Source organism: Artemia franciscana, chromosome 10 (assembly GCF_032884065.1).
Source record: "Artemia franciscana chromosome 10, ASM3288406v1, whole genome shotgun sequence".
Taxonomy (NCBI): Eukaryota; Metazoa; Arthropoda; class Branchiopoda; order Anostraca; family Artemiidae; genus Artemia; species Artemia franciscana.
In genome coordinates this window covers 31055883-31081036 of record NC_088872.1, presented here as the reverse complement: position 1 = coordinate 31081036, position 25154 = coordinate 31055883, and the positions used below count along the sequence as shown (strand labels likewise).

The following is a 25154-nucleotide window of genomic DNA, read 5'->3' as shown; positions in this document are numbered from 1 at the left end:
GAGAAATAATCCAGTCAAACTCAAGCCGGACAAAAGTTACCATAAAAAGGAACAGGGCTAATGCCCCCAAAACCTTCCAAGGTTTTTCAAGCCCTGTGTTTTTTTATTTGACTTAGCATATAAAACAATGTTACAAAAATTATACAAAAATGTTACAATGCTAATTATAGTTTACAAATAAGAGTGTTGTTACTCTACTTCCCTCCCAAATCCTCTAAAGAGTTTAGATGTCAATTGTTGTTTATTGAAAACAACAGAATAATTAAGGTTACTGGAAAGTATTAATGAAAGTAGACGGATTCTTTAATATATAATGTATCAATTCCTTGAGACTACATAATTTTTTTTGATTTGTCTAAGTTATAATCATGAAGGAAATTATGATAGAGAATCTAAAATATAGCCTATCTTTTGTTTTCAGTAATGTGCAAATGACGCTGTGGCCTTTAAAAGGTATAGGGGGTGGTAGCCCTGTTCCTGTTTAAGGTAACGTTTGTTCTTTTTAATTTTGACAGAATTATTCACTTAGTTTCTGTAAGTTTTAGGACTCATTTATTCATATAAAGCGTTAGCAGTATCTGCTATCTATACGTACGAAAAATTAAGCAAACAGAAAACGGGTTTGCTATAATTTTCCGCAAATGGAAAAGCAGTGTGGTCTAAGAAATTATTTTTGCTATCTATAAGTCTGATGTGAACATAATAATTTCTTTTAATTACTGTCATTTGAGTTTTTTTTTAATAATATCTATTAGTTTTAAGTTTGAATTATTATAGGACTTCATTTCCACTCGTCTTGGGTTTTATAAGGCTTTTTATTTTTTTCTAGAGTTTTCATATTTCGGAAATGTTTTTTATTTAATTAATAGAAAATGAAACAGTAATAAATCGGATCTTACTACCTTTAGAAGTAGCTGAGCTAGGTGAATGAAAGTTGAAGGAATTGATCTACAAACTAAATCCAATATAGTCAAGACCAGCCTGTCTCCATGTACAGCTTATAGTCTTACACTTTAGGAAGGAGTGGGGCATGAGCATGAATTGACCTTATGGTACGCTATATTTGGCTCAAAATTCATTCCTAAGAGCTTTATTCATTTAATTTGACAGGTTTCTAATCTGACAAAAAAAAAACACAAAAAAACTAGCGTTTTTACCGACCAATTTTTTGCTTAGCTCTTTTTAAATAACCGGAGTTCTAAGAGGTCTTGCGGAACCACGCCTCGTATGAAGTTTATTAATTAGAAAAGATTCAAACCAATACATTGCGGATCCCAAAAGTAAAACAAAACTAGAAAAAAAAATATTGCTTCCTTCCAAAACGGGGCCCGACAAAGGGTTAGAAAAGGGCAAAAATCTTTTTTTCCCGAGTCAATGATCACTTGACGGCAAAACATCTTGACCTTTACTGAATATGATTTATATTTCGAGCAGAGTATTTTCAACTTTCACAACACTAATAGCAACATTGAATATGACAAGCTAATTAAGGTTTACAAATAAGAGTACAATTTCTCACCCTTTCAAAACCCCTAAACAGCTTGAGCGTCATTTGCGCTTTTATTGAGAGCAACATGTATTTTGAACATTGTAATTTTTTTTGTCAAAACATCAGAAAAAAAAGGAAATCATCATTTTAATTCAGATTAATAGAAATAACTAATCAAAGTAGGGTGATTCACATTAATTTCTATAAGTTTCAGCAATTTTTTATTCTTCTTTTGTTTTAATTGATACCTTTTGTTTTCAGCAAAGCGCAAATGACATTTCATTTATTCACTGATACTAATTTCAGCTCGTTTTAAGTTTGAATTGTTATATTACGGTACTGTTTCTGCTTGTCTTAGGTTTTATTGTGGCTGTTTACTTTTCTTTGAGAATTTCTTCTGTAGAATTTTTCTTTATTATTAATATTAGGTAAAAGTAATATCATTCAAGGTAAATATTTAGTGGTTGCCCACTTCTGAAGGAAACATGCTAAACAAATATAAGTAGCATCGTTAAATCCCTTATTTTAGACTCTTTCCAAATATCACGGTTGCTTTTTCAGCAATGCATCCCATACTCCCAGCCCTCTGATAGTCCTAGGTATAGGCCTAGGAATATATAAAAACCAACTTCAAGAAACCGCTAAAACAATGAAATTCTTACTTTATGATATGCGGCATATTTCTAGCAATCAGACTAGCATGTTTCCTTCCATTGTTCCCATCTTTTCAAAGTTTAAAATAATATTTACATTCACAGTTCTATTGATCTTAGCCTGCTCAGGCCAAACTAACTTTACTTGAGTCGAGACTACAAAAACTGTTTTAACCCAAGAACCTGTGACGCATCGTGAGATTCAATTTAATGGAGAAATATATTACCAAGGCTACAGTTGGAACCATTAGGGGAGTGGGAATGCATTATCGTAAATTGAGCATGATTTTGGAAGTGCATTAGAAAAAATTCTAGTTTATGGGCTTTTTGCTATCTTAGAAATTAGTTAAGTAAGACGAATGAAAATCCAGGTTGGCATCCTGAGCCTTAATGATCTCCTGGGGAGATATTTTGAAGCATCTGCCTCCACTCTTGCTCCCTCCGGAGGGAGCTGACTTTTGATGATTCTTAATAATCTTTGCGTTATAAAAGTGAAACCTTGTAAAATAGATCTTCTGCTCAAATGGAGCGGGTTTTGAGCCTCATACTTTTGCTCCATCAAAATTGAAAAGACTATAAAGATCTGCAAAATAATTTCTTGAATTTACGGAAAAAAAAACCTTTGATATGACCTAAAATTCAACTGAAATAACGGGATTTGCACTTTTCACAAACTAAAGTCAATGAAAAAGAGATTAAAAACTCAAAACTAAGGTAAAACGTTTTTTGTTAGAATTCAGATATAGGCCCAACAATAAATACTATCTGCCAAGCTTTAGAAATATAGAAAGGGTAGACAGAGTAGCTTGACAATACTATTCCAGGGTGTATTTTTGGTCATGGAGTCATCCTTGAAAGTTTCATTTACCTAACCTAACTTCTTTTAAAGATGGTAAGAAGCCCCTAAACAAGGATTTTACCGAGCATAAAAGATAGAGCCTAATGGTACTATTTTTATTTGTCTAGCATGTGTTTTATTTGTCTAGCAACCTTCACCAGTGGCCGGCCACTAAATGTTTACCTAATTCGGTTCTGCATTTAATACACCGGTGCAATTGCACCCCCTCCTCTTCCTATTGCATGAATATTGCCCTAAGCAATAAACAAATTTCCAGTTTTGCTCATATTTTTTTTTAAATTGGCATTATGAACTAACTGTTTATAAGTATAAAAATAATACGCGACAAATCAACGAAATCAGCAAACTTCTGTACATGAGCTATAGCTAAATCTAGGCGTTAGGGGAGGGGCTATGGGATGCAATTATTATGTTTGGAAATACTGTTGATTAGAGAATAATATGTTGTTTTTTTACAGTTTGACATTTGGGTTACAACAGAATATGGCCAAAAAATATCGCACACATATATTTCATATCCCTAAAATTTAACCTCATACAAATTGTTTTAAAGATTATGTCCCTTGTTTAGGCATAAATCAGAATTGAAATTTCAGGCAACTGAACTTACAAATTTATGTACACTCTTTGTTTATGCAAATTACCGAGTATCCTAACAGTGGAGAACTTTGTAAAAGACTGGCAAATTATATGAGGATCGGCAGGCTGGATGTTGAGTTTGAAGCGGAACTGTAACCAAAAACTAGTCGAGAGTAGTAATCCAGAATCCAGATTGATCAATTGCTCAAGGGAGAGCAAACTGCAAGCTGCACAAAAATGATGGCGGTTCTATCATCAGTTTTCTTCTGCTGGATACAAATAAACTTACGAGTTAATATGGATAAGAAATGAAACATAAAACAAACAGAAATTATCACAAATAAGAGTAAGCCAAGCTAGAGTGACAATCATGTTTCACTAAAAACTGAATATGTTTAATTTTAATTTAATCGAAAAATTTTATATCTAAGGATAAAGTATTTAATGCTAACATGTTTTCTGAAAAACCTTATTCGAACTTCACCATAGAAATTTGGGGGACCCCAGGGAGGTGACAATCCCGTGACCATACAGAATAATCTTTATCCTGTTGAATTTTAGCATTACTCTTCACTTCCTTTTAGAAAATATTGGTTTATTTCTTTATTTATACTCGTTTAAAAATCATGTCAAGGGCTCTCTCATATATGAAAGGGTGCGACCCCCTTCAGAAAGAGCACACAGACTTTAAAAATTCAAACAGATAGAGGGGGACGGTGCACTAGCTAAACTCCTGCTTGAAGTTGATTTTATTCGTTTTGAAGTTCTTCTTGAATATTCAATTTAAATTTTACTTGTGTCGAGATTTATTAAATCATCTATATCAGTATTTGTTGTCTTTATGCTTGAGATAATCATTTATTTTAATTTCTGTTCGCTTTGGGTTTCATTTATTCTTTAATTGTAGCTTCTGGTCATTTCGAGTTTGAATTATTATAGGGCATTATTTCTGCCGGTCTCAAGTTTGACAGGGATCTTTACTTTTCTTTTAATTTTTTATTTCGGAAGTTGAGATGGATATCAGCTCCGCCAGTTTGGAAGAGTCTAATGCCGTATCCTTTACCTTTTTTTTAAATAATGAATATCATTCGAGTTTTCACGTCTTTAGCTTAAGAATTAAAATACCCAATTTTAATTTATTAGTTCTAATTAGCGTCTTTTCATTCATTCTGCCGATGCGCTCTTTTGACAGCCAGCATGCTTACGTTTTGAAAGTCCTCTCAAAACCTGTGTGTGTGTGTGTGGAGGGGGAGGGTATGCCATCCCCATAGGCATAGTTATTTTGAACAAGATGGTTATTTCAAAATTTGATCGGTTTTTTTTTGGAGAAAGAGTAGCTAAAAAAAAGTGTCGAGGGGGATGACAGCCCTGCGACCTCTTTCAACAAGCATGCACACAGTGTGTTTTAATTACGTTCGTCTGAAAACTCTCCAACCACTTTTCAACATCATCCTTAACATGTCCTGAAAGTTTCAACTTAATGCCCTCATTCGTCAGGGGCAGATCAAAGGGGCAGGGGGGCCTTAGACCCCTCAAGATTTTTCTGGTTTCCGTTTGATCAATTATTCTTAGCTGATATACCCAATTAACAACAAAAAGCAGTTTCCCTACGAATGTAAAGATCAAAGTTGAAACTTAAAACGAACAAAAATTACTTATCTTCTGCCGGTTCAGTATACATCTGCAAAATTGGCATAAAATATTTGGTTGCTGCTATCTTTCCCGTATTTTACGAACATGGAAACTGATATTAAAGATGAATAAGCTTTCTTAGTGTTAAAAGTTCGGTAACACCGGAAGTTATAGCTATTTGTCTATTCACAATGACAGATTGAAAGGTGGGTTTGTTGCTAAAAGTTCAAAAAAGATAAAAATAAAAATTCTGGACATGAGCATAGAATGGATAAGAGACGAAGACTAATGGCTAAATGTGGAAGGGGATCGAAGGATATTTCTGGATATTTTGGTAAAATCTCTGAAAATACCTGGAAATCGAAGGATAAGTTTTGAATAATAATAAACCCCTTCCACCCTCAAAAAATCCTTAATTTTTGTTTTGTTACTAATTAAATAGTGAATGGCCGAATAGGACTTTCGTGTGAATAGATCTATCTATCTATTTAATTTAACCATATAGCTAATTTGGTTGAAATTAAGTGAATGAAAGAGTTAAAAGCAATTTAGGCCAGGAACAGATCCATGGGATCGGAGGGGGGTGACCCTCCCCCAAGACACTTGTTGCACTCTTATTCCGTTCTTTTTTTCTTTTTTTAATCTTTTTTTAATAACTTTTCAATTTGGTACCCACCTCGGGTCACATTGGCGTCCTCTGTCCAATGGCCCCAGCGCCCAAGATTTTACTCTTGATCTGTTAGAGATTCAGACATGAAACTGCTCAAACGATCAGTTTACGAATCATTTCGTCATAAAACTATAAAATTAACCTCGTTTTTAGGAAAAATTAATCATATAATTAAACTTGCTTGCTACATCTTCTTCTTCAGACTGTATTTTCTTCTTTTTCTTTTTTTGGCAGATTTTTTTATTCTCTTTCTCAAGAGCCCATGGATTTACGGTACGGTTTCTGGGCGTCAATGATGGGGGTATGATAAGGCAACTTACAACATTAATTTAAGTTAAGGAGGAATTTTTTTGAACTGCCCCTGCCCACTCCCCACTCAACAAAATCCTTAATTTTAGTTTTGTGACTAATTAAATAGCGAATTGCCCAATAGGGCTTTCGTGTGATAAATATAACGGTTCATTTTAATTACATAGCTAATTTAGTTCAAATTAGACGAATGAAAGAGTTAAAAGCAATTTAGGCCAGAAACAGATCGACGGGGTCGGAGGGGGTGACCCTTCTCCAAGATATTTCTGGCGCCCTTATTCCGTTCTTTTTTACCTTTTTTAATCTTTTTTCAAATAAACTTGTCAATTTGGTGTCCACCTCGAGGCACATCGGCGCCCTTGGCCCAATGGCCCCCGCGCCGAGATTTTTCTCTTGATCTGTTAGAGATTTAGACATGAAACTGCTCGTACGATCAGTGTACGATTCACTTCGTCATAAAATTACAAGATAAACTTCGTCTTCAGGAAAAATTAATCCTATAATTAAACTTGCTTACTAGATCTTCATCTTCAGATTGTGTTTTCTTTTTTTTTCTTTTTTTGGCAGTTTTTTTATTCTCTTTCTTAAGAGCCCATCGATTTAGGATACATTTCCGGGAGTCATCAATGGGGGTATGATAAGGATGGGTCAAGGGAGGGGAGACACATTATAAAGAGGGTTTTGGGAAATGTTTTGGATATTTGAGTTTGCCGAGTGGGATTTGGGAGAGCTAATTCACATGCCCTATGCTATTGAGCTGCCTGACTGCAGTAAGATGTACGGTAGAATACTATCTTCCTAGGACGAAGTCCTAGTGGAGCGTTGTCTATGTTATCTGAACATAATGTGGAAGTTGGAAACTACCCAGATTGATAAGGTCGACGTAGGCTGGCGGATTCACAAGTATCAATTGTCTCAAGCTCTATCGTTCCTGCAAGACAACTTGGGAGACTATTCAATTTTTTTTATTGCCCTGGTCTCCCTCCCTTTCGTCATTGACTACCCCGATATTTTTTTTATTATTACCCCGAAATTATAAGGGATAAATAGATAATGACCATATCAATGTCTATCTCATCGTCTATTGTTTCGTCTACCATAGCTACAGCTTCTTTGATAGAAGGACATTTCTTGGGACCCATCTGCAAAACAGAAGTGATCGCCTGTTACAAAGTATGTGAAAAATTTTAGGTCTGCGAAACGCCCAAATTTCCTGGTTGGGAACACTTTTGGTTAACTGATACTGCATCCTCTATTTGTAGACATTTTGGTGTAATTATTTCATATATTCGAAGAGTGGTGATTAGAGTGACAACTAAACGCTAAAACAAGAGAATTCAACCACTTGCCTTCCCTGATATTCCATTAGAAACAGAGAGCTTTCAAAAACTTACCTTTTTCCATATTTCAAAAAATCCAGAGAATTAAACTAAACCAAATTCAAGTCTGAAAAAATTTGAGAGCTTCTCTGATACTTATGACAGTTTAAGGGACGCTTGAAATTTGCCCTTGCTGTTACCGTGTTAGTCATAAAAATTTAAAGTAAGGTGTTCCCAGATGGGAACGTTGGACACTAATAGGTTAAGCTAGAAATGATTAAAGCACGTGTTTAAACAGCATTTTGACACTGTTTCGGCAAAACGCCCTAAACTGACATACGGCAGAACATCCAAGACCATCCATTTCTGAAGTGAACAATATCATCACAAGAAAACGCTGTATCTCTACTTAGGGCGTATTTTTGAGAATATTGTTCGTATTTTTCACTGCTTAACGTGCAATTTTACAAGAAAAAAATGACCTAACTAGTTCTGACAAGAGGAATGTTCAGAATTGATCATTTAGGACTTGATTTTAGGAAAAGCTAACTCAGGAAAGGAATTTTGCCTAGACACTGTCAATTTACTGTCGATGAGTGTTTAGAAAAATATGAATTATTTTGGGTCACCTACCTTCACTAGTATTTTCTTAAAGGGTTTTCTTTAACAAGAAAAAAAATGAAATTTCTTTCAGATGCCTCAAGTCTGTCGTTTCCCTCAGTTCAGGATGCTCTTTCAAATTCAAAGATTCTGAAGATAACTTCAAGTTGGCCGTTACCCGTTGCCTCTAGTTTTCACACAGACTCAACAACAGAGACACTGCCTACCAACTCCACCAAGGACAACGAGCTGTCACTACCGACTTTTCCCCACGATTCCGACACAGACATTGAGGTGAAACATTCTGATCAGCTAACAGAAGGATCGAGAGATGACACAAGAGCCAAGATGCAGCAGATGGAGGCGACCCACCCAAGTAGCAGTACATCCTCCTCACTTAAAACTGGCACCACACTCTTCTCTGACTTCGGTTTCGCAGGGATACTAAAAGAAACAAACCAACTAACATATGGATATATTGTGTTTTTTCTTAACGAAAGATGGAAGCCAAAGAACCAATCTGAAGTTTCGACTTCAATACAAAGACAAAAGAGGGGTGAAGTTACTCGTCGACTTAACATTGAGCTTCTCCCCCAATTTTCCTGGCTTACGGTGAGCCGTTACCAAGAACACGAGGGACTTTGGTGTAGTGTTTGTGTCATAATGAGAATCTTCAATAGTGGCGGAGGGTGGTCGGCTCTGTCTGGGGGTGGGGTGGTGGGCAAAAAATGGGACGGCTCGTCTTAAAACCACTGAAAGACTACTCAAATCTGACTGGAAAAGATGATGCCCTTACAAAACATGCCAAGTCACAGTATGATATGAATTACCAGTGTAGAGCTACAGCACTGTTAGCTTTGTTCAAGCGAGATCATCAAGATATCAGGAATGCCTTGGACTCTGAAAGCATTGTGAAAGCATTTACAAGAATTGTGGAAACAATTAAACTTTGTAGGGCACAGAATATACCCCTCCGTGGTCACCGGGACGATGGTGAACTCTATAATCAGGGTCCTAATGTAGTCGAAGCAGAAAATGATGGTAATTTCCGTCACGTATGGTGTTCCGGGGGGGGGGGTGATTCATTGCTTCAAAGGCTTGTAGATTCTGCACCTGGAAACGCGGAATAAACTAGTAAGCAGATCCAAAATGAACTAATGGGAACTTACAAGAACTTACAAGGTCCGAAGCAGTCAGAAGAGTGAACACAGCAAGATTTTGGTGTCTCATTGCTGACAAATCCACCGATAGACAAACAAGGGAACTCATGGTAGTAGCGTGTCGTTATGTTTACAAATCCAAAAAGGGTTACGTAATCCAAGAAGATGCTGTTGCCGTATTTGACGCCCTTCAAACCTCATCGAAACTTTCTGAAGATGAAAATGCCGATACCAGCCAATACTTTGAAGAAAGGCTAGACGGCAAAAGCCTACTTTTAAGTGAAGTCAACGAATCCCGCTTAGACATGACAAAGTGTGTCAGCCAAAGTTATGACAAAGCCTCTAGCATGTCAAGCTTGATAAATGGGGCTGCTGGTGGAGTAAAGCGCAGTTACCAACTTGCAGATTATTTTCATTGTGTAAGCCATGCCAGTAATCTTTCGTGCTCGAAGATAGTTTCTGTCCCAATTTAACGGAATGCGTAATATTTCGTACGAGAAACCACCTCTCATACAAGCTCGAGTATCAAACGAAAAAGGCTTCTAAAGAAACATCTAATTTCAGACAACTGTAGAGCTGAGACCCTGAATGGTTTTTGTACCACAAGATTTGTAGAGAGGCATGAGGCAATCAGTCGGTTCTGGGATTCCTTGTTGTCTATCATTTCCGCTCTGGAGGAGATGGAAGGCTGGCTGGACCGAGAGGCCAGCAGTAAAGCACATCTACTACGTTCTTGCATTGAGAAATCAGACACGTTGATCGGTCTGCTTGAATTTGTTTTCATCTCTAATGAAACCATTGGCAGAGTCACTTCAATAAAAGGACGGTGACCTTGTGAGAGCTTTAGAGCTCATAAGCAGCGTCAAGACAACATTAGAGGAAAAGCGAGCCCGTGCAGAAACCGAGTTCCAGTCATTCCATACGGAAGTCGAGAACATGGCAAAAAAATTGATATTGCCATGAAATTCATCCAACCACGGATAGCCTCGCGCTCTGTGTACCAAACGGGAGTACCAAATCTGGATCCAGAAGGCCACTACAGGATGGCGGCATTCATCCCAGCCAGTGATGCCATTCTCCTTGATTTCACGGAAAGATAAAGCTCCCATTTCGCTCATGCGGCTAAACTTTCATCACTAATTCAAACAATTTTCCATAGCAAGAATTGGGACGATCTGAAGGAAGGGTACGAGAAGTACAAGGAACTTCTAAGTGGCACATGTATTGATTCGAAAATAGTACTGATTTAAAAATGGAATTCCATATCTGGAAGAGCTACTGGTCGAACGTAGCAACGGAGAAGTCGAAGACGGCTATTTCGGCTCTCAACAGCTGCCAGGAGCAGATTTTCCCAAACATCTTTGCATTGCTCACAATATTTGCGACACTTACAGTTTCAACATACGAGGCAGAAAGAATGTTTCCAGAAGTCGACATATCGTGTTTTGCACTCAGAAGCACAACGTCAGAGGAGAGGTTAAAGGTGCTGATGTTTATGCAAGTGTACAGGAACGAACTGCCAAAAACAGAAGATGTGATAAATTTGTTTGCCATCAGAAAAGCTTAGAGACTGAATCTGATACTCTGGTATGGCCTTTTCTTTCTTTTTGTTCAGTTTTTCGCACCTGGAATTCGATAGAACAAAGGAGAATAACCCGGCTACAACTCTTCTCATCCCACGATACGAAACAAATCTACAGACTAATAACCGACAAATCTGGGTGACAAGTACGGGTGAAATACTCCCTGCTACTACTACAAGTATTTAGTATTTAGTAGTGATATTTAGATTATTAACGTGATTTAGGTGATCTAAAAAAGTAGAGATGGGATGGTATACATGAGTAGGGACTGGGGTGGTAAGATATAGATTAGTATAGATAGGAGGATCTAGATTAGTAGAGGGAGATCTATTACTTAGATTTGTATGTGTGGGAGAAGGGGATGGAGGAACGAGAAAGAGAATAGGAGGGACATATAGTAGAAAGAACATCAGTGAAAGAGAGCACCCACATACACACGAACATATACAGAAACACACGCACAAATACAAACCCACACACACACATACAAAGACACAAAAAAAGAAAAAAAATTATACATACATATATATATACTCATACCTACACTCTTTTCTACTCTACTACTACTACTACAAAAAAAGTGTTTTCCTACTTTAGTAATTAAGACAGATAAGCACTTGAATGAGGCCTTAACCTTACTCACCCATCCAATTACCTAGGACGAACAGTTTTTCGAAATTCATATCTTGGAATATCACATAGCTTCATATGACCATAGAAAAAAATAGCTAGGTGTTGAGGGTTAGTTTTATTGTTAGGAGTGCGGTGGTGGTGGGGGTGGCGCTGGAGAGCCTTAACGTTGGTGCCCCTGTTACTACTAATCTAATTCCAGCGTTTCATTAGATTTTTTTTTAAATAAATTCTATGTATTTTTTAAGGAGATTTAAAGAAATGAGACATTAAATTTTTAGGTTACAAATAATACAATTTAAGGCTAGTAAGGGCTATAACCCTTACTCTCAAACCCCCATCCCTAGGAGACACTGATTTTTTTTTTTTGTACTTTACAATTCAAACAAGCAGTAGAAAATACTTTCAGGGATCGGTAAATTGATCTTTCTTCTAGTTTACATTTCAGATTAAAGAAGGGGGGAGATGTAAAAGCTCAAGGTATTACATTAACACCATTTCATCATAATTCTCCTACTAAAAAAATCTTTTAAATGGCTACTACATTGCCAGCTGTAATGAGTTAACGAGCATTCTACTGACGTATGATAGTAAGAGAAAGCTATATCTAGAATGACAAAAGTAGAAAATGGAACTATTCTACATTACAATATTAATACTTTGTGATAATCTATATGACATTATTTCAATATAAAATGTGTATTTACATTAATATATTATATTTTTCTCTATCATTATTTGACTTGTATGGTTTTCGAAGAAATTAGGAACTTTAAATATATTTGGGTATTAAACCCTGCCACGGTAGGGGTAGGGTTTACAATAAACATCGTAATATAAATAATTTCCTGAAAAAAAAAATCAGCTTTGACAGTGGGGGACACGACCCATTCCATGTTTGGTTCTGGTTTCGATTAAAGAATCCCCGAAAAAAGGAGCCCTTGACACAAGCAAAACCAAATAGTCCTTTGCTTGTCGTGGAACATTAATACGCGTTTTACTGCTATAGGAAAATAGTAATGGCTTTCAAAGAGGTTTCTTTGTCATTTTACATCAGCACTAACCAGATTCACACAAACAAACTGGCCTGAAGAAAGGGATATCTACACCTTCCCCTATCATTCCGCTCGAATCACATTGGCCCCCTTGGTCCAGTGGTCCCCCAAGATTTTTTTTCTAGATCCACCCCTGTCATCCGTTCCTTAGATATTGCTATAGTCCCTTCTGACAACCAGCTGGCACATAATAATAATACGTATTGATTGTGTTCAATATCCCTCTCAACATTTCCTAAAAGTTTCATCTTAAAAATCTAAGCCTTTTTGGAGACCCAGGATAAAACAAGCCCTCTTTTCCCAATAAAAAAAAAAACCTTCTAAGTCAGCAATAGGTAACTTGCAAAACTCACAGTCCTTGCCCTGATTGCTATGTGGGGTATTGTCAACCCCAGAGACATAGTCATTTGACATTAGGACCATTTTGGACAAAATGGATATTTCGAAACTTTGATCAAATACATTTGGGGAAAAAAGGGTATGAGAGGGGAGCTGGTATCCCTCTGATCATTTTTGCCTCTTAAAATGACACTAGAACTTTTGATTTTCAATCGAATGAGCCCCTCCGAAGTTTATACGATCATCCTTTTTATATGAAGGCATCCAGACAACAAAAAATAAAATAATATATTGTAGTCTTATGAGCTTTTACTATAGGCAACGTTATAGCATTGCCTCTGATTTAATAACTGATGAATGGCTAAGCCTGTAGTCAATTTTAGTATAGCTGTGAAAAGCTATGCTTTAACTCTGTCTGTAACATGACACCCAATTGAAAACTATAAAGAACTTGAAGAGAAAGTAAGGAAAAGTATAGTTATTTACAAAAAAAATAATTAAAAAAAGAATCAAAGTTCCATCACTTTCGGAATAACAGCAATATTGGCGTGGGTCGTTTTTTAAAATGACTGTGATGCTTGTGGACCACGTTCGCCACCCTGACTGTAACGACATTTCTTATGGATTATTAGAACATTTTTCTTTAAAAAAAATTACGTTTGAGCTGCCTGAAGCAGCTTTAACGCCTGATTTCCCCCATCACCTCCACTTCCCACCATGGCATAAAATCAAAACTTCAAGATGGCTATTTACATCCGACTGGCTGATGGACCTGAAAAGATTCGCGTCTGAAAATGACATGATATGTTTAGTCCTAGGAGTAAAGACCTCAAATTATGAGAAGAGGCCATGTAATACTGTCCCTGTTGCTACACTCTAGAAAAGAAAAAGAAAACAAAATTAATGTTAAAGAAAAAACACTGTCTCTAAGTGCATTACCATAATTTGTATGATGAAAGAATCAAAAGCTAGGCTCCACCCACAAGCGTTCAATGTTCGATCCTCTTTCATAGTCTATCCGTTCCGATCCCATGAAAACTCAGTATGGACATACCGATATATTTATAATCACGCTGGGTTGCCACTGCCAAGGTTTAATCCATGTTTACATGGACTTTTCAACCCCTGTCATGGATATTTGAAATGCCATGTTAACAAAACATGGGTTTTACATGAAATCATGTATTTTGTCAAGGAATCACGAAGTTTACTTTTATCATACCGGATAAAATTGCCGTCACTCTGAAACAGCAAAAACAATTCTTTTGCGGGTCAAAATCGGTTAACATGGAATCACAGATGGCTTTGCCAGCGCACTGAAGATAAGTGGGGAATTCAAAACCTAAAAGTTTTAGGTCCATCATGTGATTTATTTCTGCTACGCCTGAGAATAATAACAAGAAATTTGTCCCTACTAGTGCCCCAACTAAAGTAGATTTGAAATCTTCTGTATAGGAGATCAAGATCTTGTCTAGTAATATCAAATTTATGCTTGCTACCATGAAAATCCTGCCAAGGTGAATGTTAGAATTGTTTTTTATTTTTTGTCTTAGGTTTTTCAGTGTTTATTGAACACTGATATATTTTTTTCACTTATTTTCTGCTGATTTTTAACAAACTTTCTTTACATTTGACACTAGCGGGCGCTTGTAAAAAGAAAGAAAAAAAACTAAAAATTTAATTAAAATGAGGAATCGAGGCCCTTTACTGCCGAAATTCAAAGGAAGAAATATGTAATGTTAGAGGAGAAGAAGTTAAATTATTTAAATTCACATCAGGCCATGGTCAAACAAGTTTGAGAAATATTAAGGTAATCATTTTGGACATTCTTAGGCGGATCTTGGATATCAAAATTGAACAATATTTGAAAGGACAGAACGTTCTTGGAGAGACATCTGCATTATTTCCAAAGGGAAATCCTAGAAAACTTTTAAAGATTATTTTTGTTCTGAAATTGGAAGCAGTAAATTCTATTGATTATTTTGAGCTTACAATTTTCGCTCCAGTGGGATATGCATCTCATTAAAATAAACCACCTATAACAACCAAATTTACTTGTGCTTTTTTATTTCCAATAATAAAAAAAGCGAGCGACAGCTTTGAGTTTTACTCTGTTTATTCGGTTCTCTTAGAAACATGCTTTCGAAATGATCCCGAGACGAATTGTCAAATTTCCAGTATTTTTCCAATGATCCGAAAATAATTTACAATAGAAGTGATAGCGTGACCAATCTAGCATCCTTATGGCCTTAATATTGAACCTGACATAATTGCAGCAAATATTAAGCCACCAACCCCATATCCCTTAAAAGATTGATCTACCTCAGATTAATTATCTACATTTTACACATCTTGGCTGCTCCTACACACTCCTTCCAATGTATAAGTTTCGAGTAGTAACAGTTAGAGACTGCTAGGTAGCATCATAGTAATGGCCAATATCTTAACAATCGTGGGCACACCGTGAATGTACAAAATATCAATTTATTAGAGTAAGGAAACCAAGCTTAAACTTAAAACTTCTTCCCGAATGCAAGTGGTTAAAAAAATAAATACAATTTATTTAACATGTCAATCTTCGAAACTAATACAAAAAGTGGCTGATGTTTAATACATTCCACTAAATATGCAAAATATATTTTACATTTAAACAAAACCAACTAATTTCTTTTGGCAGTATCTTTCTAATGAAATTTTTAGATTTTATTTGTTTTTTTACAAATGGACGCAATTTGAACTAACTTTCATGAAATAGTGATATACATACGATATACCTTTCACCATTACACATTCATCTTTAATATGTGCAACGACTCTTCAGCTTCAGGCTGCACGCCAGCCCCACTCTCATTTCGGTTATATCGGCTGCGCTTCAATGTAAGTAAATTTGGAAGAAAAGCAGCACAAAGTCGGCAGAAATTTTGAACATACCAACTTAATATCTCAATGCCTGTCGCTCCATTATACACAAGTGACGCAGGTGAATCAGAAAAGATAAAACGTTAGTATTATTATTATATACTGATTACATTGTGGAAAAAGTGCTATATTAATGAACGTATGAAGAATTTGATGATTCCAAAGGAACTGTTACACTTTTCCGAGAACTCAGCCGCGTATTCATTTACCTTTATCATGTAGATGACTATCATAGTGCACAAACTTGGTGGGTTTGGACCCAACCCGTAAAGGTGTGCATTGGTTGGTCATCGGGGCCGATTGCACCAGGCCAACTTCACCTGATGAAGGCAAATGAAGACAAGAATTTATTATATACTCTAGTTTACACAGCTGCTTTTTCCTGACACGCAACAGCTTATGTACAACAAATGCAGCAAAAAGCGAAATTGATCATATTCAGTCAGTTTTTTACAATACTTACGCAAGAACTGGCAAATGAAATCTTGACAGAAAACCACTTTTTTTCCGCAAAGGAACTGCTGTGTGAATTTAAGGCAGAACCCTAAAACATACCATGCAGCATCAATGCGTTAAATCTGCCTTAGCAAGGGAACTAGATTGTCAGGACAATTGACTTTTTTTTCAAAATCCATAGATCTCCCATGTAGAATTATAAATTTGAATGAAGAATTATTTTTAGCCTAGTCTTAAAGTCCTCCTTTTTAATAACTGATCATTACAAACAGCGACAGAACCCTCGCTTGTCAGCTTCTTCCTCCTCCTGTTTAACGTACAAATTGTAGTTTGGCAATTCAAATAGTAATCTGTTTATCCACAACACACTGCATTAGACTTAAAACTTGTTAGTTTAATTTCCCATAAAATAATTTTTGCAGTTTTCAATAATCGAAAGATTCTTTTAATTTTCTACAAAGCAAAAGCCCTTACATAGTTTACCATCTATTTGAGCATTGAGTATTCACATTCTAAGATCAATGTACATTTGGGGTCTTTGTTAGTTTCACCTCCAAAGACTCGCAGAACAAATAAATTGTGTTATTAAAAGAAAACTCATTTTAAATATTGAAGATAAATTGCTACTAAATATCCTAAGAATTCACATTTTGAAGGTATCAACCAAAGAGTATGGGTAAGTCACAAGAGTGGAAACTGGCGTTAGTGTCGACAAGAAAACCTTCAATGCCATCTAGCATCTGGTGACACTTGGCATTTTTCCAGTATGATAGCAAGAATAATCAATTTAGCTTGTGTAGTTGGTAAAATTATTAAGGTACTAAGTATCTGATCTCAGTTCCTGACAGAAAAACGATTCCAAAGCTTGAAAAAATGCTTAGTGTCGCTGACCGCAAGATGGTGTTGGTGTTTTTTTGCCAACATTGGCGCCAATTTCCACTCTTATTAGCTACCCATACTCTTCGGATGTCAACAACATATAGTCAGCTAAATAAAAAGACAGTGGCATTCTCAGAGAAATCAACCAGGCGGAGATCCTTCTTCTAAATATAAGAAAAAAATAACCACTGAAAACATTTATTACATGACACAAACATAGTCCTCCCGTATTTGTACAGTTTCCTTTTAAGATTTTCTATTACAATAGACACAATATTGCTGTCCTCTGGCAAAACCAACTATTTACACAATCGATTTTAAGTTAAGAATAGTCCTCCCAACATCTCGATACAGGTTCAATGGTGCAGTCAGAATTTTATATTTACTATACTCTCTACGACATGTAATCATATCTGGAAAGACAAAAACAATCTTCGTTGGTTTTCCACGGCCCAAACCTATTACAAACACTCAAGAATGAGAAAACCTAGTATCCACGTCAAACAGAAAATGGCTGAGAATGACGGGAATAACACAAAACAAAGGAGAAGAACAATTATGAAACAAAACAAACAAACGAGCGTAATTTTCATCCAGTGAATTCAACGAAAAGATAAAGTAGATATTTTGCCAAAGACCTCAGCCAAGCCGCCCATAGGGCAAAAGGGGGAAATATTTGAAAAAAGCTACCCTTTCGTAGTTAATCACACCAGAAAAAACAAAACGACTGAACTTCTTTTGGTGTGTCATTTTATTCTTTAGTTATATCACTACTACTACACCGAACAACTACCGCAGCACCAAGCCGCCTGAAGTCAACACAGCTACGCACGATCTTCCTCCATCCCAAATATGTTCAAAGCCTCCCTTTTTACACCTTCCCAGGAAAATCCCATTTCCCTTGCATCTTTTTTCATATCATCCCACCCCAATCGTGGACAGACAGCTTTCCGTTTAGCCCTAAACAGTTGGCCGAAAAAGACAATCCTTGGCAATCTGTCACCTTTCATCCGCAGAACGTGCCCTAGCCATCTCAATCTTTCTCTCGTTATAGCCCTAGAGAGTAGGATTGAGCCACACTTTTCATACAGCCTACTGTTTGAAATACGTTCCGTCACCTCAATAACATCCCCCTCCACCAGAACCTAGGGGCAAGTGTTGTAAATTATGCCAGAGGGGCATATAAGGTTTATATGGAAGATAAGGTCGTATAAACTTCGGAAGGGGCACATTCGATTGTAAATCGGAATTTCTATTGCCCTTTTTAAGAGTCGAAAGTAATTGGAGGGTGCCTGGCCACACCCTCCTCAAGGCCATTCTTCCCCAAATGCATCCGATCAAAACCTCCTACTGCGTCATTGGCGCTTTACTGAAAATAAGCAAATATTTACTTTTGTACTTATTACAACATTGAAAATAAACCTAAAAATTAATGTAAAATTAAATTCTGAACTGATGAGCTTTCAGCAATTAATGCCGCTATATGTCAAATATTCAGTTTAATTTTATTAGTTCTTTCCAAGACTGTTCAAGACAAATCTAGCTTCACTAGAAACAAGAGTTTGGATACTGCCCCCTTCCCTAACTCTAAAGGCTACAGCGTTATTGGTGCTTCACTAAAAACGAATTATATTACAAATATATTCTTTTCCAGCTATTAAAGCATTGAAAACGAAAATAAAATTACGGTGAAATAAAACTTGAACTGAAGAGCTTTCAACAATTAATCTATATATATAAAAATAAGTTGTCTGTGGATCTGTGGCGCATATGACGTCAAAAAAACTAAAAAAACTAAAAAAGCTAAAAAAGCTAAAAAAAAGGTAAAAAACTAAAAACTAAAGAAGAAAAAAAAACTAAAAAAAAGGTAAAAACTACAAAAAAAACTAAAAAGAAAAAAAACAACTAAAAACTAATAAAAAAACTAAAAAAGGTAAAAACTACAAAAAAGGTAAAAAACTAAAAAAACTAAAAAAAAGTAAAAAACTAAAAAAAATAAAAACTAAAAAAGAAAAAAACTAAAAAAGGAAAAAAACTGAAAAATAAAGGAGAAAAAGAAAACTAAAAAAACTAAAAAAAAATAAAAAAAAGGTAAAAACTACAAAAAAAACTAAAAAGAAAAAAGAAAAAAACAAACTTAAAAAGCTAAAAAAAAAATAAAAACAAAAAAAAAAACTACAAAGAAAAAAGGAAAAAAATTGAAAAATAAAGGAGAAAAATAAAACTAAAAAAGTAAAAATAAAAATAAAAAAAAAAACTAAAAAAAGGTAAAAACTACAAAAAAAACTAAAAAGAAAAAAGAAAAAAACTAAAAAAGCTAAAAAAAAGGTAAAAACACCGGGACACAGGGAAAAAAACTAAAAAGAAAAAAACAACTAAAAACTAATAAAAAAACTAAAAAATCTAAAAATCTAAATAAACTAAAAAAGAAAAAAAAGAAAAAAGGAAAAAAATAAAGGAGAAAAACAAAACTAAAAAACGAATGTATATACAGACCGGGACACCGGGATACAAATGACGACCGGGACACAGGGAATATAAATGACGACCGGGACACAGGGACACAACTACAACGGGGACGCCGGGGGGCACAGGGGGATATAGATGACGACCGGGACACCGGGACACAAGAGATATAAATGACGCCCGGGACACTCAAAGAGAAATCACAGACTGGGACACCGGGACACAAATGACGACCGGGACACAGGGAATATAAATGACGACCGGGACACAGGGACATAACTACAAAGGGGACGCCGGGGTGCACAGGGGGATATATAAATGACGATGGCGACTCAGGGAATGGTCGATTAGCAATCACCATCAACAAAGCTCAAGGGCAATCATTAGAATCATGAGGTATAGATCTGAATACGGATTGTTTTCCCATGGACCATTATATGTTGCATGTTCAAGAGTCGGTAAACCTGACAATCTATTTATATGCACAGACAATGGGACAGCAAAGAATGTTGTATATTCGCAAGTTTTACGTAGTTAAAAACATATATACGACTTACGCGCGCGGGGGGGGCTTGGGGGGGGGGGCGCGAAGCGCCCCCACCAACTAGGTGGGGTATACTAGCCTACCAACAGCTAGTATATATATATATATATATATATAAATATATATATATATATATATATATATATATATATATATCTCTGTCTGTGTGTCTGTCTGTCAGGTGACGTCATGTTTCTGTGTCAACTGACGTCATGAAGTTAGTTGTCGTCATTTTTGCTATGACGGTGACGTCATTAACGGTATTTAAGACATTTGTTCACGGAAAAATGTTTAATTGTAAAATGACTGAAGAACCTACAATGGCAACAGCCGAGGAAGCTGCTCAAAGAGTTTATGCCAAAAAACTTGCTGCTGATAGAGAAAGTAAGAAAAGAAAGCGTTCCGAGGAATCACAAGAACAGCAAGAAAACAGGCTTGCAGCTGATAGAGAAACTAAGAAAAGAAAGCGTGCCGGGGAATCACAAGAACAGTAAGAAAACCGGCTTGCGGCTAAAGAACGCAAAACCGTGCAGTTAGATGAAAATCCACCTGGACAGCGAGAGTCAAAACATATCAAAACTGAAAATGATAGTGATGATGATTGTGTTTGGGATTTTGACTTGGATAAGGTCATCAATGCCTACCAGATTTAAGTAAAAAAAAAAAACAAAGGTTCGTCGATATGTACTTCATAGTGACGCTGAAAAATAAAGAAGAAAAAGAAAACTGAAAAAAGGTAAAAAACTAAAAAAAAACTAAAAAGAAAAAACACTCAAAGAGAAATTACAGACCGGGACACAAATGACGACCGAGACAGAGGGAATATCAGTGACGACCGGGAACCTCAAAGAGAAATTACAGACTGGGACACCCGGACACAAATCACGACCGGGACACAGGGAATATAAATGACGACCGGGACACAGGGACACAACTACAACGGGGACGCCGGGGGCACAGGCGGGATATATAAATGAAGACCGGGACACAGGGATTGCTCGAATAGAAATTACAGACCGGAACACAAATGACGACCGGGACACAGGGAATATAAATGACGACCGGGACACTCAAAGAGAAATTACAAACTGGGACACCGGGACACAAATGACGACCGGGACACAGGGAATATAAATGACGACCGGGACACAGGGACACATCATTAAAATAATGAGGTATAGATCTGAATGCGGATTGTTTTTCCAATGGACAATTATATGTTGCATGTTCAAGAGTCAGTAAACCTGATAATCTATTTATATGCACAGACAATGGGCCAGCGAAGAATGTTGTATATTCGCATGTTTTACGTAGTTAAAAACATATTTATATCTATCTCTATTCACAGGTGGGACACAGGGACACAGCTACAATGGCGCGTAACTAATATGGCGCGTAACGACTTACGCGCGCGGGGGGGCGCGAAGCGCCCCACCAACTAGGTGTTGGGGTGGCGCGAAGCGCCACCCCAACAGCTAGTATCATTATATATCAAATATTCAGTTTGATTTTACTTGTACTTTCCAAGAATGTTTAAGACACATGTAGTTTTCAGTAAAGCGCCAATGACACAGTAAGTTTTAGACTTTTACAGTGAGAGAAGGTGTCAAAATCAGTGATTTTTTATTGTTTCAAGCTTGATCTGCGTATTCAGTTTAAGTTTCATTCGTTTTAAGATTTATTTATTCATTCATATTAGTACCTGTTGCATGTTCCTTGCTATGATTGTTTATTTAATTTCTGTTCGTTTTGGGTTTCATTTGTTCTTTAATAGTTATTTCTGGTCGTTTTGAGTTATTGTAGACTTCTATTTCTTCTGATCTTAAGTTAAATATGGCCTTTACTTGTCTTTAAAACACTTCTTTTTTGGAAAGTTTTTTTTTTAATTAATAATAAGAAAAGAGGGCATGTTTGATCCAGGATTTCCAAGAAGACATAGCGTATAAGATCAAGCTTTAAGAAAATGTCAAAAAGGATGCCAAACACAATCAAAACACACTTCTCCCATTCTGGTTGCGAAAAGAAAATATCAGGAATATCTAAGGAACGGCTGATAGTATTCAGTCGTCACAAAGTTCGGAGAATATTGAGGGGCGTCTTTAACCAAATCAAAAGATAATGTGTGCATCCAGTTTTTCAAAAAGGCGTATCTGCATCATCTAGAGAACAGCTGAGGGTATTAAGTTTAAACTTTCATGACATGTTAAAAATAGTCAGCAGGTAACCAGCCCCACTTCCGTGCACTCTTTAGCTGCAATCTCCCCAAAGATATCTGATCAAAAAATTTGTAAAGTCATTTGGCTTAAATTCATCTAGTAAAAGAACTATTCTTCAAAGGATGACTAACCCCCCCCCCATGGTTTCTGTTTTCCCCAAAACCCCATGTTTTCTATGATCTCTAATTTTAGCTATTTCGTTTTGGGTTTCATTTATTCTTTAGCAGTCATGCCATTTTGTTCTTGAATTACTATAGAATTTTATTTCTGCTGGTCTAAAGTTTAATATGGCTTTGTACTTTTCTTTGGAGAACTTTTTTTTCGGACAGTTTATTCGATTAATATAAATAAATCACACGTAATGTATTGACTAAAATTAGGGCTGCATCGGCTCTTGACACCACAAAATGGACCAAAAGTTGATTTTCTCAGATTCATAACTTCCAGTGTGAGTGGACTGAACCTATGGGACTTCGACGAAGACAACCAGCTCAGAAAGACAATCTATTTTTTCAAATTATCGAAAACAATATCGATTTTTGGTGCCAAAACTCCTTTTTTCGCTCATCCTCTTAAAAAATTAAATTAATTAAGGCTGAATCGGCTCTTGATGCCCCAAAGTTGATTTTCTCTGATTGATAATTAACTTTCAGCGTGAGTGGACTGAACCTAGTGGACTTCGACGAAGACAACTCGGGAAGAAAATTGATTTTTTTTTCAAATTTTCCAAGAACCATATCAATTTTTGGTGCCAAAGATCGCTCATCCACTTGAGATATTTGAGCATGCAGACAGGATCAGGACCAACGGAACCCCTCTTAAAAAACATGAAAAAAAGAAATAAAACTGGTTTTAATGGTCTGTGACGTCCAATTTTCTTTTTTTTTGTGACAACAAAACAGCTTTTTTTATGAATGATCTTGACGCATTTATTTCATGAATTTAAAAAATAAACAAAATCAAAAATTTGAAGATTCTAACTTGTGTTTTCAACCCATGATATTGCCTCAAATTTGTAGAGCTGTGCGTGTAACTGAACCCTCAATGTAGATAAACTTCAAGCAACTGAACCCCAGGGGTAAACCCGATTAAAAATCAGAACAAAGAGCGCTGAAACAAACCCAAACGGAGGGACAGAAGGGAAGCCAGAGAGCTTGGGGCCTCTTCGAGTTCGAAATCCAAAACAATAGGAATCATTCGTGATAAACAAGGATAACCACACCCTGGAAACTTCAAAAAAAAATCTTGTGGCTTATATTCTCATTCTTACTTTAACAAATAATTTTGAAACAGTATCTGCATCTAATCTACTTACTTTTTACCTCTCCTACATATTTTTGGATCGCATCGAGTTGAAACACCAGTCTTCGGTCCAAATCTGTTCAGCTTGATAAATGAAATTAATAGCATATTTTGCAGCAATATCTGTAATCTAGCATAATTACTAACAATTATTCAGTTTTAACTTAACAAATTACCAATTTTTAAATATTGTAGCAAGTTATTCAGACTTTCTACAAGCAGACTGGCCCCCAACCTAAAAAAAATCAACTAAAAATTAGATTAAGTCCATTATTTTGTGCAGGCTAGTTGAAGATCAAGTTGCTCCCATAAGCCGAGTCCTGTTGTTTTTTTTTACTTATGCTTTGTGCTTTCAGTAATGCTAGTTTTCCAATATTCTACAAATTAGAATCTCTACATGTTCTATCTTTTTTGTAACTGTTTATTTGATAGTCATAAAATAAATGCCTGTCAAAATGTTGTTTCGCTGTCACAAAAAAAAGAAAGAAAATCGACGACACAAACCACTAAAGCCAAAATTTATTTGTTGAACAAATGTTCAGTTTAATGGGACTGAGTTGCACGGGGGACTAGTTAAATGGGGATTAGCTGTACATGGGTATAGTTAAACGGGGGTTCAGTTGCAATAGAACCATTTATAGAATACTGAAAAACTGAGTACGAGGTAAATTGCGCCAGGGTCCAGTTACCCACACACTATATCTCCCGTTCCAAAAATTTGGAAAATACAGACAATAGGTTTTCAGAAGAAAGCCGAATAGCTAATACGCTTATCTTCTCAAAGAAATAAAACACACAATTGATAATAGAATTTAAAAGGTTTTATTTCGAGTTGCAGACAAAAGAAATTCTGAGAGTGCAATTCAGGCAAGATTCTGAGAGTGCGTTTACCTTAAGCATCTAAACAAAACCCTGATTCTAGATGACTCGGATAAAATAATTGGTCTAATTTAATTTAGAAAATATTTTATCTAAGTGAGTGCTGTGGTTTACGGAACTTGGTCAAGGCAAAAAAAAAATTAATTAATGCTGGAGTGCCGCACTATTTTCCAAGAGGTTAATTTGACAGAATGTCTGTCGGCCAAGATATAAAGAACGTTGCTTAAGCAACCAATATTGTTATATGCTTCATATCCACAATATATAAAATTAACCAACTTCCCAATTTGCAATCAGAAATACTAAGGAAAAAAATTTCGATGTCCTTAAGAATGCTTAGAATGAAGGATTGTGGCAAATGAAGAACTCGTTCATTTCTCAAGTATTCAGAAAAAAAGTACTAACCGGTGCCAAAAATCATTAAATTACCCTACTGTAAAACACTTGCAAGTTTCTACTGAGGTGATTTCCAATGAGATCCAAATTCATTTTGTCATTTTTTCAGCAATTCTGACTTAGCCTAACCTGAAGCATCCTGATTTTGCCTTTAAAAGAAAGGACAGAAACAAAAGTGAAACACTGGCTTTATCACAGAGGTTGTTTAGCTTTTCGTCTG

The 25154-nt window shown here is 36.1% G+C and overlaps 1 protein-coding gene across 3 annotated transcripts in view; it reads right to left on the bottom strand.

Moving 5' to 3' along the window:
* Positions 1-3757, bottom strand: part of LOC136032066 (glutathione S-transferase 1-1-like) — a 78816-nt gene extending 75059 nt beyond the window's left edge. Inside the window, exon 1 of one of the 3 annotated variants that reach the window (XM_065712186.1) lies at positions 3646-3757. The gene's annotated coding sequence lies outside the window, so the exon portion shown is untranslated. Of the gene's footprint in view, positions 1-2151; positions 2265-3611 lie in introns of those variants that run through there. The other 2 variants (XM_065712185.1, XM_065712187.1) reach the window with 2 other exon arrangements.
* Between the last annotated feature and the right edge of the window lie 21397 nt (positions 3758-25154).